Source organism: Pinus tabuliformis, chromosome 3_2 (assembly GCF_031772625.1).
Source record: "Pinus tabuliformis cultivar Carrire ecotype Pingquan chromosome 3_2, CPIR1, whole genome shotgun sequence".
NCBI classification, from domain to species: domain Eukaryota; kingdom Viridiplantae; phylum Streptophyta; class Pinopsida; order Pinales; family Pinaceae; genus Pinus; species Pinus tabuliformis.
The window spans coordinates 836629879-836644849 of NC_142302.1; positions in this window are offsets into that span (position 1 = coordinate 836629879).

Sequence of the window (14971 nt, forward strand, 5' to 3'; positions counted from 1 at the left end):
TAATTCAAATTCCTTTCCTTCTATAGAAAATTTCATGAAAAGTTCTGGAAAATTAAAAGCTATTGTACCCAAGGATTGTAGCCATCGGACTCCTAGTACAACATCAACACCTCCCACTCGAATGGAAAGCATTGGGCTAGTCAATACATATTTTCCCGTGGATAGCTTGATATTATGGAACTTTCCAAAGGAATTTATCGTTCCTCCATTTGCAATCATCACTTCACACTCTGGTGCCGGATATAGGAAGCAATTCAACTCCTTTGCTACCTTACAATTAATAAAATTATGGGTACTTCCTGAATCAATCAACACTATTACCCTTTTCTTCCTGATTTGTCCTTCTATCTTGATGGTTTGAGGAGGGGTAATTCCAACCAATGCATTACAAGATATGGTTGAATTCATTTCATCTTTATCTAGGCTTTGTTACTGGAGTATATCCTCTTCCTTTGACCTTTATTTCTCCTTTTCTTCTTCCTCTTCACAATCTATGTAGAATAATTTCTTCTCAGCACACTTATGACCTTTAGTGTATTTGCTATCACAACAGTAACAAAGCCCTTTTTCTATATTTTCTTCCAATTATTGTGGTGTCAACCTTATAGGTTATGGAAGGCTAGGGGTAACAACACTTCCATCTTTATAGTTGTGAGTGGTATGCTTCCTGGTTGCCATAATTTTGCTTTCCATTTTTCTTGCTAACCTGAATGCCTTCTCTAATGAATCAGGTTCCCAAAGGCGAACATCATGTTGGATATTATCCTTTAAAGTTCCTATGAACATATCAATCCTATGATCCTCTGGAATATTTTTTACCCTTATGTTCAATTCCTGGAACTCCTCAACGTGCTCCATTATTGAACCCTTTTTCTTTACACTTATCAATTGGCTAAAAAAAGTGTTGCTTTTTGTATCCTCATAATTTGTCAATTCTTCTGTAAAAATTGCCCAAATGATAATTTTTTTACGAGAGTAAAGCCATTGATACCATACAAACTGACTTGGTTCCAAATATAAAGTTGCAATTCATACCTTTTTTGTGTTTTGCACGTTATTGAGATTGAAAAATTGCTCCATCTGTAATATCCATGTTGTGGGAGCCTTGCCATCAAACTTCCTCATATCAATTTTTGGAATATGGTGGGTCTTCGATCCAACATTAGAGTCTATGGAATCATGATTAACATTTCTTTTGTTCTCATCATGAGTTTCCTTTACTAACATTTCACCATTAGTAACCATTTCTTGTAGCAACTTATTCATATTTATCTTCAATTCTTCCATGCATGTCTTCAAATCTATCTTCAAATCATCCATCTTAGCTTCCACATCATTCATCTTAGCCTCTATGCCTTTCTTTAAACAATCGATCTTAGCTTCTACGCCTTTCTTTAAACCATCCATCTTAGCTTCTACATCTTTCTCTAAACCATCCATATTAGATTCTGTTCCTTTTTGTGCAAGTGACACTTGTTGCACTTGGTCTTGTAATTTTGATGTATCACGTTGCATTTCTTCCTCTTATTCATGAGTCATGCTAGAGCTTTCAGGTTGCCTACTAGGTGTTTACATTTTCTTTCCTCGGGGCATCAATTACCAATAATAATTATTTACTATGCCCTTTGAATTCCTTCAAACTAATTTTTGAAACAAGGCTTATGCAAAAATTTAAAAAAAAACTACACACCTTTTTTCACTTTCTAGGAGCCTAATATTGAATCTAATGTATCTCTGTAAATTTGAATCATCCAATTCTAAAATTGTGATTTATAGTAGCCCTTTATGTCCTCTTTCCAATGCCACCAGTCGGATCCAAATTGGATTCTCCAAGAAATAGTTATGCACAATCTCCCATAGTGACCTGATTATAGACTAGTTCAGTAGAGCAAACTTGTACAACATGCCATGAGTCACTGTTTTGACTTTTGGCTCTAAAAAATATATGAAATAAACTAAAGTCTATTCTCTTTCTGTAACTTCTTACAAAATTTCAATCCAATGCTTAGAAAGAAAGTTACGATGATTTTCCCCAGGTCACCCGTTTGGAATATAATTCTGAAGTCTACAAAAAGACCAACTTCCTCAGATCATATCTCCGCAAATATAGTGGAACAACCTCTGAACTTTAGACTCGAGATTCAACACAATTTCTTCTCAAATGGGTTTTTTTTAGCTTCTAAGAGGTTGCAGAAAAAACATTATAGCGAAAACGCCACGATGACCTGTTTGGAGCAGCGAAACCCTAGAATCCAAAGCTCTGATACCAAATGTTATGAAACCAGCTCAAGAGAAAGATAGAAAAGATAGATCAACGCTTTAGAATTCAGCCTCTTCGAGGGGGAAACCTCCTTTACATTACATAAATGAGAAATTCTTGGATGATACAAATGAAAAAACCTCCTTTCTATATATAGGATTCTAAGGAGTCACAATATAACCCAACTGACCTAACAATAATAATGTAAAGCCACAAAAATAATAATAGAGGGATTCTATGGGGCACAGTAATAAAAATACGGGGACAATAGGGGCACAACAGTATTAATAAGGGATACAACTGCAATAGTAATGGGGTAATCACTAGTATTATAGGGTCCTATCAGCGATGGTTTTCGGTCCATGGTATTGGATGCTTCGGCATGTATAAATATGTATTGTAACATTGAAAGGAACATATTGAAAAATCAAGCTAGTAGTCACGGTTTTAGGATCCAGGGGAAAATCTTTGTGTATATTTGTTTTATGTGTTATGCTCTCGCATTGTTTATTTTCTGTGTTTTAGAATTCGTATGCAGGTAATTTTTGTATGGGGCTAAAACCTACATTTGGTATCAGAGGTTTTTTGGCTTCAAGGGGATGCCTTCATTGTTGAGGGGTTTCTCTTAGGCCTGTGGTACACCCTGTTTGGTGGGAGATCTATGACATTGATTCTGGTTGTGAAAGAAGATGGTGAGCAGTGGAAAGATAAAGATCGAGAAATTTAATGGTCAGAGTTTTGAGTTGTGGAAACTCAAGATCGAGGATCTATTAGTTGATAAAGATCACTAGATCATAGTAGATCCAGGTACTAAACCAATGGGAGTGTCTAATGAAGAATGGAAGAAGTTGGATCAGAAGGCAAAGAGCACAATAAGATTATGTGTCTTAGATTCAATATTGTTGAATGTATCGGGGGAAGCTACGACAAAAGCTTTGTGGGACAAGTTAGGTACTTTGTACCAATCTAAGTCTTTGGTGAATAAACTGTTCCTGTGGAAAAAGCTATATAACCCGAGGATGAAGGATGGAGGCTCGGTGACAAAGCATCTGGACGCATTTAATACTGTGTTAAGTTAGTTAAAATCTGTTGATATTAAAATTTCAGATGAAGATAAGTGCATCAGTTTGTTGTGTTCTCTACCAGATTCGTGGGATAGTCTGGTTATGAAAATAGGTAGCAATGCAACTGCCTTGTAGTTTGATGAAATAGTCTCATCTTTGCTGATGGAGGAGATGAGACGAAAAAATATGGAGAGCGAGAATGGTGATGCTTTATTTGTACGAGGACAACCCCAGAACAGAAACAAAAATAAGTCATCGAGTGGGAGATCTAAATCTATAGAGAGATCTAAATCCCCAGGAAAACCTGTAAAGGTTGTGTGCTGGAAATGTGGAAAGGAAGGCCACTTTAAAAGGGAGTGAAAATCTAAATTTCCTAACAAAGGAAAGGGATCTAATGAGGATCCTTCTACAGAGGCAAAAACCACCTCAGATGAAGGTGGGGATGTGTACTTGGCTTCTTCAAGTACACATGTAGATCATGAGGCATGGTTGATTGACTAAGGTGCATCCTTTCACTTCCACTCCCCATAGAGAGTGGTTCTTTCAGTATGAGAAATACGATGGTGGTGATGTCTTCTTGAGGATGACAAGAAGGCTAGAATCATTGGTTGTGGAAAAGTAAAGTTGAAGTTGCAAGGTAGAAGGGTTAGAACACTTCCAGGTGTTCTACATATTCCTACATTGGCCAGAAATCTGATTTATATAAGCAAGCTGGATGATGCAGGTGTAAAAATAGTCTTTGATAAGGATACCTGCAAGATGGTTCGGGGAGCACTAGTATTGATGCATGGAGTTCGGATTGGAACTCTGTAAAAGCTTCAAGGTAGCACTGTTATTGATGGGTGCAATAGTTCTACGGTTCCTAAAAATGGAGCAGAAAATTTAATGGTCTCTGGAGAGAAGACCATGTTGTGGCATCAAAGGCTTGGACATATTGGAGAGAAGGGCCTTTGAATACTTCATGGTAAGGGTATGGTAGAAGGTATGAGTAATAACTCTCTGGATTTTGATTTTTGTGAAAATTGTGTATATGGGAAGTAGAATCAGGTGATTTTCCCCTCTGGTGGTAAGAGGGAGAAACAAATATTAGAGCTTGTGCATAGTGATGTGTTTGAAACTATGAAGGTTCTGTCACTGAGTAAGTATGTGTACTATGTATCATTTATAAATGACTTCTCAGGGAATACATGGACATATTTCTTTAAGAAGAAACCTGAAGACTTTGAGAGGTTTAAAGAATTTAAGGCTCTGGTGGGAAACCAGACAGAGAAGAAGATAAAGGTGCTGAGGACAGATAATGGTGGAGAGTTTTGCAGTAAGGAATTTGAAGAATTATGTAAGAAGTTTGGTATATCACGGCAGAAGACTACTCCATATACACCTCAGCAAAATGGAGTTGCAGAAAGAATGAACAAGACATTGATGGAAAGGGCAAGAAGCATGCACAATGGTGTCGGGTTAGGACAGGAATTCTAGGAAGAGGCGGTGGATACTGCATGTTACCTAGTCAACAGGTCACCTTAATCAACGTTGGAGGACAAGACTCCACAAGAGGTATGGATTGGTAAGAAACCCTCTCTTTCACATCTAATGGTATTTGGATGTGATGCATATGTACATGTTCGAAAGGAGAAAAGAACCAAGTTTGATAGTAAGTGTGAAAAGTGAATCCTTATTAGGCATAACGATGGTTTAAAGGGTTATAAGCTTTGGAACCCAGAAACAAGGAAGGTTGTGTACAGTCGAGATGTGGTGTTCAGAGAGGTGAAAGATGTTATTAAACATGAAGTCCAATCAAAGGCACCTGAGAAGATAGTGTTTGAGCTAAAGGAGGAAGAATTGAACTCTCTAGCAGAGGAGGAATCAGAAGATGAAGAGCCACAAACTCCAGCTATGAGAAGATCAGTTCGAGAAAGAAGGCAGCCAGAAAGGTATAGTCGATCTATTTTTTGTTCAAATTTTTCTTTGTCTATTACTGATGATGATCCCAGAACTGTGAAGGAGGCAGTGGATTCAGAGGATGGAAAACTCTAGAAAGTGGCCATGGTTGATGAAATGGCATCTTTGAAAAAAGATGAGGCTTGGGATCTGGTGGAGTTGTCGGCTGTAAGGAAACCCATTGGAATAAAATGCGTGTTCAAGAAGAATACAAATGTAGAAGGAAAAGTGGAGAAATACAAAGCTCGGTTGGTAGCAAAAGGTTATTCCCAGGTGTCAGGAATTGATTTTGGCGATATTTTTTCTCCTATTGCCAAGGCAACTTCTACTAGATTACTTTTATCTGTTGTTGTTACTTTTGATTTTGAGGTAGAACAGATGGATGTAGAGACAATATTTCTTCGTGGGGATCTGGAAGAGGAAATCTACATGAAGCAACCTGAAGGCTTCACAGTGAAGGGTAAGGAAGAACTAGTATGCAAGCTAAAGAAGTCTTTGTATGGGTTGGAACAATCACCAAGGATGTGCTTCACCAAAAGCAAAGCAGATCATTCTGTGTATTTTAAACTAATTGGTGACCATTTTATTTATCCGGTCTTGTATGTGGATGATATGTTGTTGGTTGGAAATGACAAAGAAATTATCCACGATTTGAAGACCCAATTGTCCTCCAAATTCGACATGAAAGATCTTGGTGGTGCAAACTATATTTTTGGGAATGGAAATTAAAATAGATTGGGCAAAGAGGAAGCTCTGGTTAAACTAGAGGAAGTATGTTGAGAGAATACTATAGAGTTTTAATATGTAGGATAGTAAACCGGTGAAGGTTCCTATTCCTGTAGGTGTGAGGTTATCTGCTGAACAATGTCCCAAGACACAAGAAGAGGAAGAGGACATGTCCTGTGTTCCATATGCAAGTGCAGTTGGTAGCCTGATGTGGGCAATGGTCTATACTAGTCCAGAAATTGCACATGCAGTGGGAGTATTGAGCAGGGTTATGTCAAAACCAGGAAAAGAGCATTGGACAACAGTGAAGTGGGTTTTCAGGTATTTACATGGTACTAGTTATTATGGTCTATGATACCAAGGAAGACCAAGATTGGATAGAGTGTTGGATATTCATGGCTTTGTTGATGCAGACTAGGCTTGATATCTGGATCAGAGAAGATCTACAAGTGGGTATGTGTTTAACCTATTTGGAGGTGCAGTCAATTTGATCAGTAAGAAACGATCTGTAGGGGAACTATCAACTATAGAGGCAGAATACATGGTAGCCACTCATGCCAGCAAGGAAGAAATTTGGTTGTAGAGATTATGTTCAAGTATGGGTTTAGTACATGAAGCTATAAGGATAGACCGTGACATCCAAAGTACAATTTTCTTGGCAAAGAACCCTGCATATCATTCAAAGACAAAGCACATTGACGTTCAATATCACTTTGTGAGGGATATGATAGAACACAAAAAGGTGTTGCTGGTAAAGGTGGACACTTTGAAGAATACTGCAGATGCATTGACAAAAGCTATGAGCTCTGAGAAGTTCTCTTCTTATAGAGAGACAATGGGCATTTCAGGGCTGGGAAAATGACTACGCTCTCTTGTGGCCCCTCGTGGAAAAAAAACAACAAGTGGGAGAATGTTGGGTTGTGTTATATTCTTTCCACATGGTTAATAGTGGTTTAAAGGGCACCTATAAAGGCAAACCCACCTATGGTTTTGTGCATGATTTTCACACATTTTTTTTGGACACGATGGTTTTTTGGTCCATGGTATTGGGCGCGATGGTTTTTGGTCCATGGTATTGGACGCGATGGTTTTCGGTCCATGGTATTATATGCTTCGGCATGTATAAATGTGTATTGTAACATTGAAAGGAACATAATGAAAAATCAAGCTAGTAGTCCCGGTTTAGGGATCCAAGGGAAAATCTCTTTGTATATGTGTTTTATGTGTTATGCTCTCGCATTGTTTATTTTTTGTGTTTAGAATTCGTATGCAGGTAATTTCCTTATGGGGCTAAAATCTACACCATTAAATTCACATATAAATCAGTACAAAAGTGAGACAACTTAGCTTTTATTAATCGTAGGAAAATCTGACGAGGTTCAAGACTTCCACATACCACCCAGCTGTAGACATAGCTGAACCAAATGTCTCTTTCAGCCAGTCGCCCCTGTTTGTATATTGGAATAATCAATGTGGGATGTCATAGAACAACCAATCCAAGAGCAACCAAGGGAGACTAGAGGTTAAACCACCTCCACCCTCACCCAACCGTGATCACACCAAAACGAGTACTTTGATCACAACTGAACTGAACTTTTAGTGTCATCTAGAATCCATCACTGTCCTTGAGGAATTTTTTGTCTCCTTGTCTCTCAGGTTTTCTCGCAATCCAATCCCATATCACTAGGCCCTAAACTAAGACTTCGCGCTTAGCCTTTAATGTGTATCCCACCAAAACTGGTCAAGGGATTCCTAGTCCTTCGGGATTGTACCTTGAGACGACCTCTGCCATGGATTCTAAAATAAATCCAGCAAACCAAAGCTCAAAATTGAGCTAAACATCGCAACATACCATGGAATCCAGAAAAAGGAAAGGCTTGGCTAAAAACCACGGTCATAACCCAGTAAAACCATGCCACTGACATCAAGAGAACCATACACAAAAATGCAAGGCCATGCATGCCCAAACCAGCTAGGAAATCACACATGTAGAAGGCTACCTGTAGGTATTCCTGATAAAGCTACTTGACCCTTCTCTTATTCCTTGATACTTACTTTCCTTTCCTTTCATTTCCTTAATCCAAAGATAGAGTGCTCCAAGGAAACTCTAAGTAACCGAGAGTAAGAGAGAGAGATAATAATAAGAGAGCTTCGAACTTGACCTGGCTAAGAGATTAAGACTAACTAAGCTTGTGAATTAATCCTCATAAGTATTTTTATGAATGAGGCCTCTATTTTATCCATTTTCCATTATTATCCTTCAGTTTCCTCGTCAAATGCAACCTGTGGCCTTTTACCTTCCTTCTCTCCTGTTTTCCTTTATTTTCATAAATAAATGTGCCAAAAATGCCTTTTTGTCTTTTAATGCCTTTGCCAATTTTCCTTAGCCAAAACACACATCTAGTGATGCCCACTAGGATTTCTTTGTCCAACATTCAACTTGGAATACATGTTCCTTACCCGTGGGCTTATTTTTCCTTTATTAACTTTTATTACATGAACTGTTCACTAGGGCTATTACAAAACCCTCCCCCTTGGGGATCACCATCCTCAACGTTAAACCACACCAAGATCTCAACAAAACCTTCGAAAAAGAAACATATTTCTCAGGAGCTTGATGACTTAGCTCATTGTAGTATTCATAATGAATGGAGGTTTATCACTTAGCTCATTGTAGTAATTACATACCTCATACTGGAGCTTTATAATCCATCACATTACAGTATTTTCAATAACCACATATATAGATATGGACTTTTGCTAAACATGTAAATAAAAGGATACGATGACTGTATCAATCAACAAGGGAATCCAAAGGATCACATTTCCACCCTCAAAAGTAGTATCGAGATTCACCTCCTTCCCAAGAAGTCCAAAATCCGCTACCATAATCAAAGTTGTATCCAATTTCTGGTTCTATAATCCTACACAACCTGTCCCCTCATTGAATAGTTATTGGCTCATTATTCTAGAGCACACTCCGAATATGCATCTGCTTCTATCTAGAAATGATAATGACCAAAACCTATATATCTACGACATTCCCTTCTCTACTACACAATCCCTCAGGAAATGAAGTCACCTCCTTTTGAGAAGTGACTCACCTTCTAAGTTCCACGGAAACCCCTAAAACTAGTGATCCATCACTAGGAAAGGCTTCCTTGCATTGGAAGATCAACAACAAAGGAATATACATGCATCAAACCATCATACCAGTCATAGCATGCTCATCGAAATCAATGGACACTATTGGGTACTAGTGTCCCACAATGGCCTTGCTCTTGAAGTGCTTTACCAACATACTACTGCATGTTCCAATTTCTTTCATTGTTGTTGCAATTCTTGCAGTCGATTTCAACCACTCAATTGGGCATGTTCATGCATTCTAATTCCAAGCACATAATTTCCATTAGATTCAAATAAATTGAAATAACCACAAATCATTACTCATTGGAAGATCATCAATAAGGTACACTTGCAATCCTATTCACTTCCTGTCACAACAATTCAAAATAACTATTTGATCAAAGCATCATGTATAAACATATCACTTTTGATTAACTCAAAACACAACCATCATAGGTCAACATCCAAAATTTCATGTAACAATCATAAACCCGAATCATACATCATATATAATCATCGTATACCATAGTCATAAATCATATGCAAAATAAAACTGAAATAAAATATTGATACATATCCTTTAATCAATCATTAGCTTCTACCTTTATCTTTATTTCGTATGCACTTTGGATTGGTTTCCACACCCAAAAAACAACCAGTGTGCTCTCCTCAACCATGTGCACATAAACATAGTGTGCATCACAAACATACAACTACACACGTCATACAACACCATGCAATACATGTACCTACATTAGTACCATATGTACCACATGTACACAGTACCACCTGTACGCTGCAACCACCTACACAATGTGTACGTTGCACCATTGTCTAATGTGTACACAAAACCACATATACATAGTACCAAATGCACAACATGTACACGACACCACATGTACATAGCATCACATGCACGGCATGTATAGAGCACCACCTACACACAACAACATGTGTATAAGATGTACACAACACCATATGCACACAACACCACTTATACAATTATACACACAACACCATGCGTACATAGCACCACATATACAAAATGCATGCAACACCACATGTACATAGCACTACATATCCAACATGTACATAGCATGATCTATATACAATGTACCACATATCCAATATGCACAGAGCACAATATGCATTAAATGCCACATATACATCATGCACATAGTATGATATCTACATACCACAACACATCCAACATCTACATGGACCCATCTATATCGAGCACTACATATGCAATATTTGAAAAACACTACATGCACATAACATCATATATGAAACATGTGCACAAAAATAAAACCAAACATCTGATGCTGAAGCTCTACCTGCTGCTGAAAAGTGCTCCCTCTCTGACATCTGCCCTACTACAACATCTCCATGTATATCACACCATTGCACACCTCTCTGTTCCACCTAACACTGTGCAAAACAATTGTGCCTCTCACATTGCTGCAGCATGCTAGCTATGCGTTGTCTTGGGATTCCTTGCACTGTCACTCTCTCTGCCACTCCATCCACATCTGTCTCTGCCCAATCAATCAGTTCCTGCTACTACACATTTTGGGATCCCGTAGCAAGGTCTCATCCAAGAGGTTGGGTACCTCAAGGATCTTGCCCCTCCTCCTTGGGACAATCAATCCACATCACCCCACCTCCTACCTGGAGGTATGGTTGCATGCGATCCCTCAGCCCACCTGGCTCGAAGTTTCCCCCTACTGGAGGTCTCTGCATGAGTAGATGTCTCTACTCGATCGCCACTCAGCTTCCCTTGTTGTGGCTGCTCCACGACCTCCTAAAGCTGCTGCACCAATCGTGGCTCCTCCACAATTGTCTGAGACTTCTTCTAGCTCTGCATGTTGACAGGTAATATACGCTCCCTCTCAACCACCAAGTCTGCATTAGTTGCCTCGCCGCTCAAGGCTTTGCATGCATCTTGAACCTTAAGAGCATACAGGTTCTTGACCCATGAACCAATCTACTTCACCTGTCTAGTGATGATGTGTCTAAGGAAAGCCTTTCCCTTACTGAAGACTACATCATAGCCTCTGTCTTCCAGCATCGTGATCGACACCAAGTTTCTCTTCAGTGCTGGTACATACTTGACATCGGTCAAGGTAAGGCGAGCTCTATGCTCCCTCTGAAAAATAATCGTGCCTACACCTGAGACACTATACTTCTCATCATTACCCATCCCTATGAGTATCTGGAGATCTTTCTCCTCCGAAGTACTGAACAAACTTTTGTCACCGGTCATGTGGAAAGAAGCTCCACTGTCAAGAAACCAACCACTTCCCATCATGGAAGAAACCATGTATGCGAAGAGTGTGAAATCCAACTCATATTGTGAAGCAAGTGAAGCTGCCTCACCTCCGGATCCTTCCCCGGATCCCTTCTTGGACTTCTTCTTTGGGCAATTAGTAGCATAATGACCCAACTCATGAAAACGAAAGCATCTCACCTTCACCTTGTCAACCTTCTTCCCATCATTCAAGGAACTGGATTCAGAAAGAGAAACCTTCCCCTTCCCCTTCTTTGCCTTACTCGCTAAGGCATAGTTCTCCTCATCCTGCATGGATGAAGAACCCTCTCTGGTGCTCCATCTAATCTCCTCTTGCACAATATCTGACCACAGTCTTTCCCATCCTAGCAATTTCTCCCGACCATTGACACAGTCCTAATAGGAATTCCAACTCTTCAAAAGACCAAGGAGAGCCAAGCTCACCAAGTCCTCATCATCAACAATAACCCCCACACTTCCCAGCTCATCTCAACACTGAGTGAACCTCATGAGATACTTGGGCATACTGTCACCCTTCTCGCATTTGATGTTTCTGAGTTTATCTTTGAGCGCCAACTTCTTGTGATCGCTCTTGCTTTGGAATAATTCTGTTAATGATTTCCACATCAAATATGGAGTAGCCTTTCCATGGAGGTTGGACACAATGTGATCCCTCACGCCCTCCAACAGAATTCTTCGACATTTTGCGGTCTTCTTTTTCCAAGCATCAGCTTGAGTAGCATCATTAGGCTTTGGGACATCTGTCTTTATGAACTCCTTCAGCATGTTATCATCCAATACTGCCTCCATTCTGTCCTTCCATGCAATATAGTTTGAGCTGCCCTCAAGAGCATACTCCAATTGCAATCTTTTGAAATACATTACTGCGTTGCCACCAAGAAAAAACTGCTGCAAATTCGAATTCCACCAGCAAGCAACTCAATCGCCTCAGATCTAAGATTTGTGAGAACACAATATTTCTCGTACATAGACCGACTGTATGGGCATTCATTAGATATTTCACCTTCCAAAAGAAGGATGAATCTAGAGGCTACCTGGCCCGATTACAGACTCTCCCTGAAGAAATAGAGTGTAAACACTTCTTCAATAGTAGATCAGATGATAAACATCTCTGATACCATGTAGAAATTTTGAATAATTTAACACATATTCAACAGAGAATATTTTGATCATGTACTATTGCGGAATACATACGCAATACATAAGCTCCTCGACGTTGATCATCAATATAGCAGCATCAATAACAGTAAAACATCAAGAGCATTCACACATTAACACAGTATGTAACCCGGAGAAATCATCTCGCTAAAACCCCACACTATCTGTATATTAATGATTGATAACATTTAACATTACAAAGTACAATGCTTATCACAAGAAATTCAGTACCAGCTCCACCTGTTACACACAACACAACTCAGATCTGATCTCCAAATCTATTCCACTGCTTGCCTGCCTCTCCAGCTCAATACCTGTTGAAGAACTGATGAGAATAGTTTACCAAACTCATATTCCACCTGCAAAGAATCACTCACACTGTGTTGGACGTGAGCACAGGCTACAATTCTTGGTATTGGGCAATTCATTGGCATACTCAATCCCTCTGATTGTGCAAATCCTCATGCACAACTATAGTCACAATTGATAGCAATCTGATCCTCTAACACCTATCCCTACTGAACTGAACATGCAATGACATGAAACTAAGCTAACTGATGTATTTTATAGTTGCATTATGGGTTAATAACTTGTGAATTAATTAATAACTAATTCACCCAACTCATCTCTAGTCTATTGATCAGTTAGACTAAATACAACTAGTTTAACAAAGTTAAACTAAACACAACTCCATCAACTGCACCTCCAGTCCACTAAACTCAACTCACTTGAGTTCTAACTAAAGTCATGCATGCAAATATTAGTCATCCCATAGGTAACCACATATTTCCTTCTGGGATCTGCATGTACCACATCTGTAGCTCACCCTGAAGTGCTCCAAGAGAATAAGATCAAGTTTATAGTCCAAATATTATTATGAGACAATAATATTTGACTTTTCTATTTTTGGCAACCAGTCTAAAAATAGACTTTGATCACTCATACTGTGATCACTCATACTGTGATCACCCATACTGTAATCACCCATACTGTCATCACTCATACTGTGATCATCCCTGCTGGGATCCAAAAATAGTACTTGCGCCATAATTTTCTTGTGGGCCCACTTAGTGAAGGCGACTCTTTTCACTATTAAGCTCCATCATCTTGTTGCATTCTCAACAAGCATTTCTTGTTGCACACTTTTCAACACTAACCAGTCCAATCGAATGTCATTGTTGTTGGCATTATGATGCATGTGTTGTACTTGATGGAAACCCACTTGTAGAAGAAAAACTCACTTGTATATGGTAACTAGATGAATCTACGTAACTACATAAATCTAAATGAGAGATATCAGATGTGACAGAATGTATGGCAGTTGTGTTTATAGATGTGACAAAATACATGGTAGTTCAAAGGAATCATTTAAGAAATAATATGGAAAATCACATTATAACGTGTCTATTCATAGGGAAAAAGTAATGATACAAAACAATAGAATGAAGGAACAAAGGATTACATATCAAAATCAAGAAAGAGAAGAAAGAGAATGGTTTAAGAAGTATACACTGGTTCACCTTGTCCAAGTAGCATATACACGCAGGTTCATAGAATAAAAAGAGCGTATACGTGATGAGCCCCAAATTTGGTAACATTTTGGGCTTATTTGGCCTAACTACCCTTGTTCAATCCTTCATTTTTCATAACTTATGCATTATTTTTTAGTATGTTTATGTCATTTGTACGAATAAGGGTAGTCACTATTCCTAGGTGGCTAACACGTGCTCATTTCAGGATTTTTTGACACATGTTGGAGCAAAACCGAGCAGACATGGGCTAGGAGACAACCAAGGTTGGGTTGAGGATTCGTAGGAGGGTTGTCCATGGCATTAAATAGCCCCCCTCGGGATCTTCAGCCCCAACTCTGAGCTCCAAAGGCCACCAACACCGAATCTAGAAGGCAGCCAAATAGATTTCTTGGAAGGAGTTGTTCACTCACAGTTTGGGCAGCCAAGTCCCATAGATTTAGGAGGCCAGTTAGGGCCTCGTAGTGTATAAATGTTAAGGCCTCAGCCTTCGAAAAGAAATTTTGAAAAAATCTTTCATATTCTGCACTACGTGCTGCTAGCTCTATTTTGTTCTTTTGTAGCCATTATTGGCATAACTCTTGACTTATGATTATTTTTTGATAATGGGAAGCAGTCAGATTTGATATCAGCTCTGAGTTTTTTATAGGAGCCATAGCTCTCGGGGTTGGGCCCAACCTGAGAGCCTAGGGCCTCCTTATTTGTATTGTTATCTTTCCTTTCAGCACTGTGATTTTTCTTTTATGCATTTGAAACGAAGTTTGTTGAGCTAGATTTAGTTGTGTTGGTTAAGTAGGTCATTGTTGAGGAATAGAATTGCTTCAGATGTGTAGAATAGCTTGATAAGATAAGGATTGAT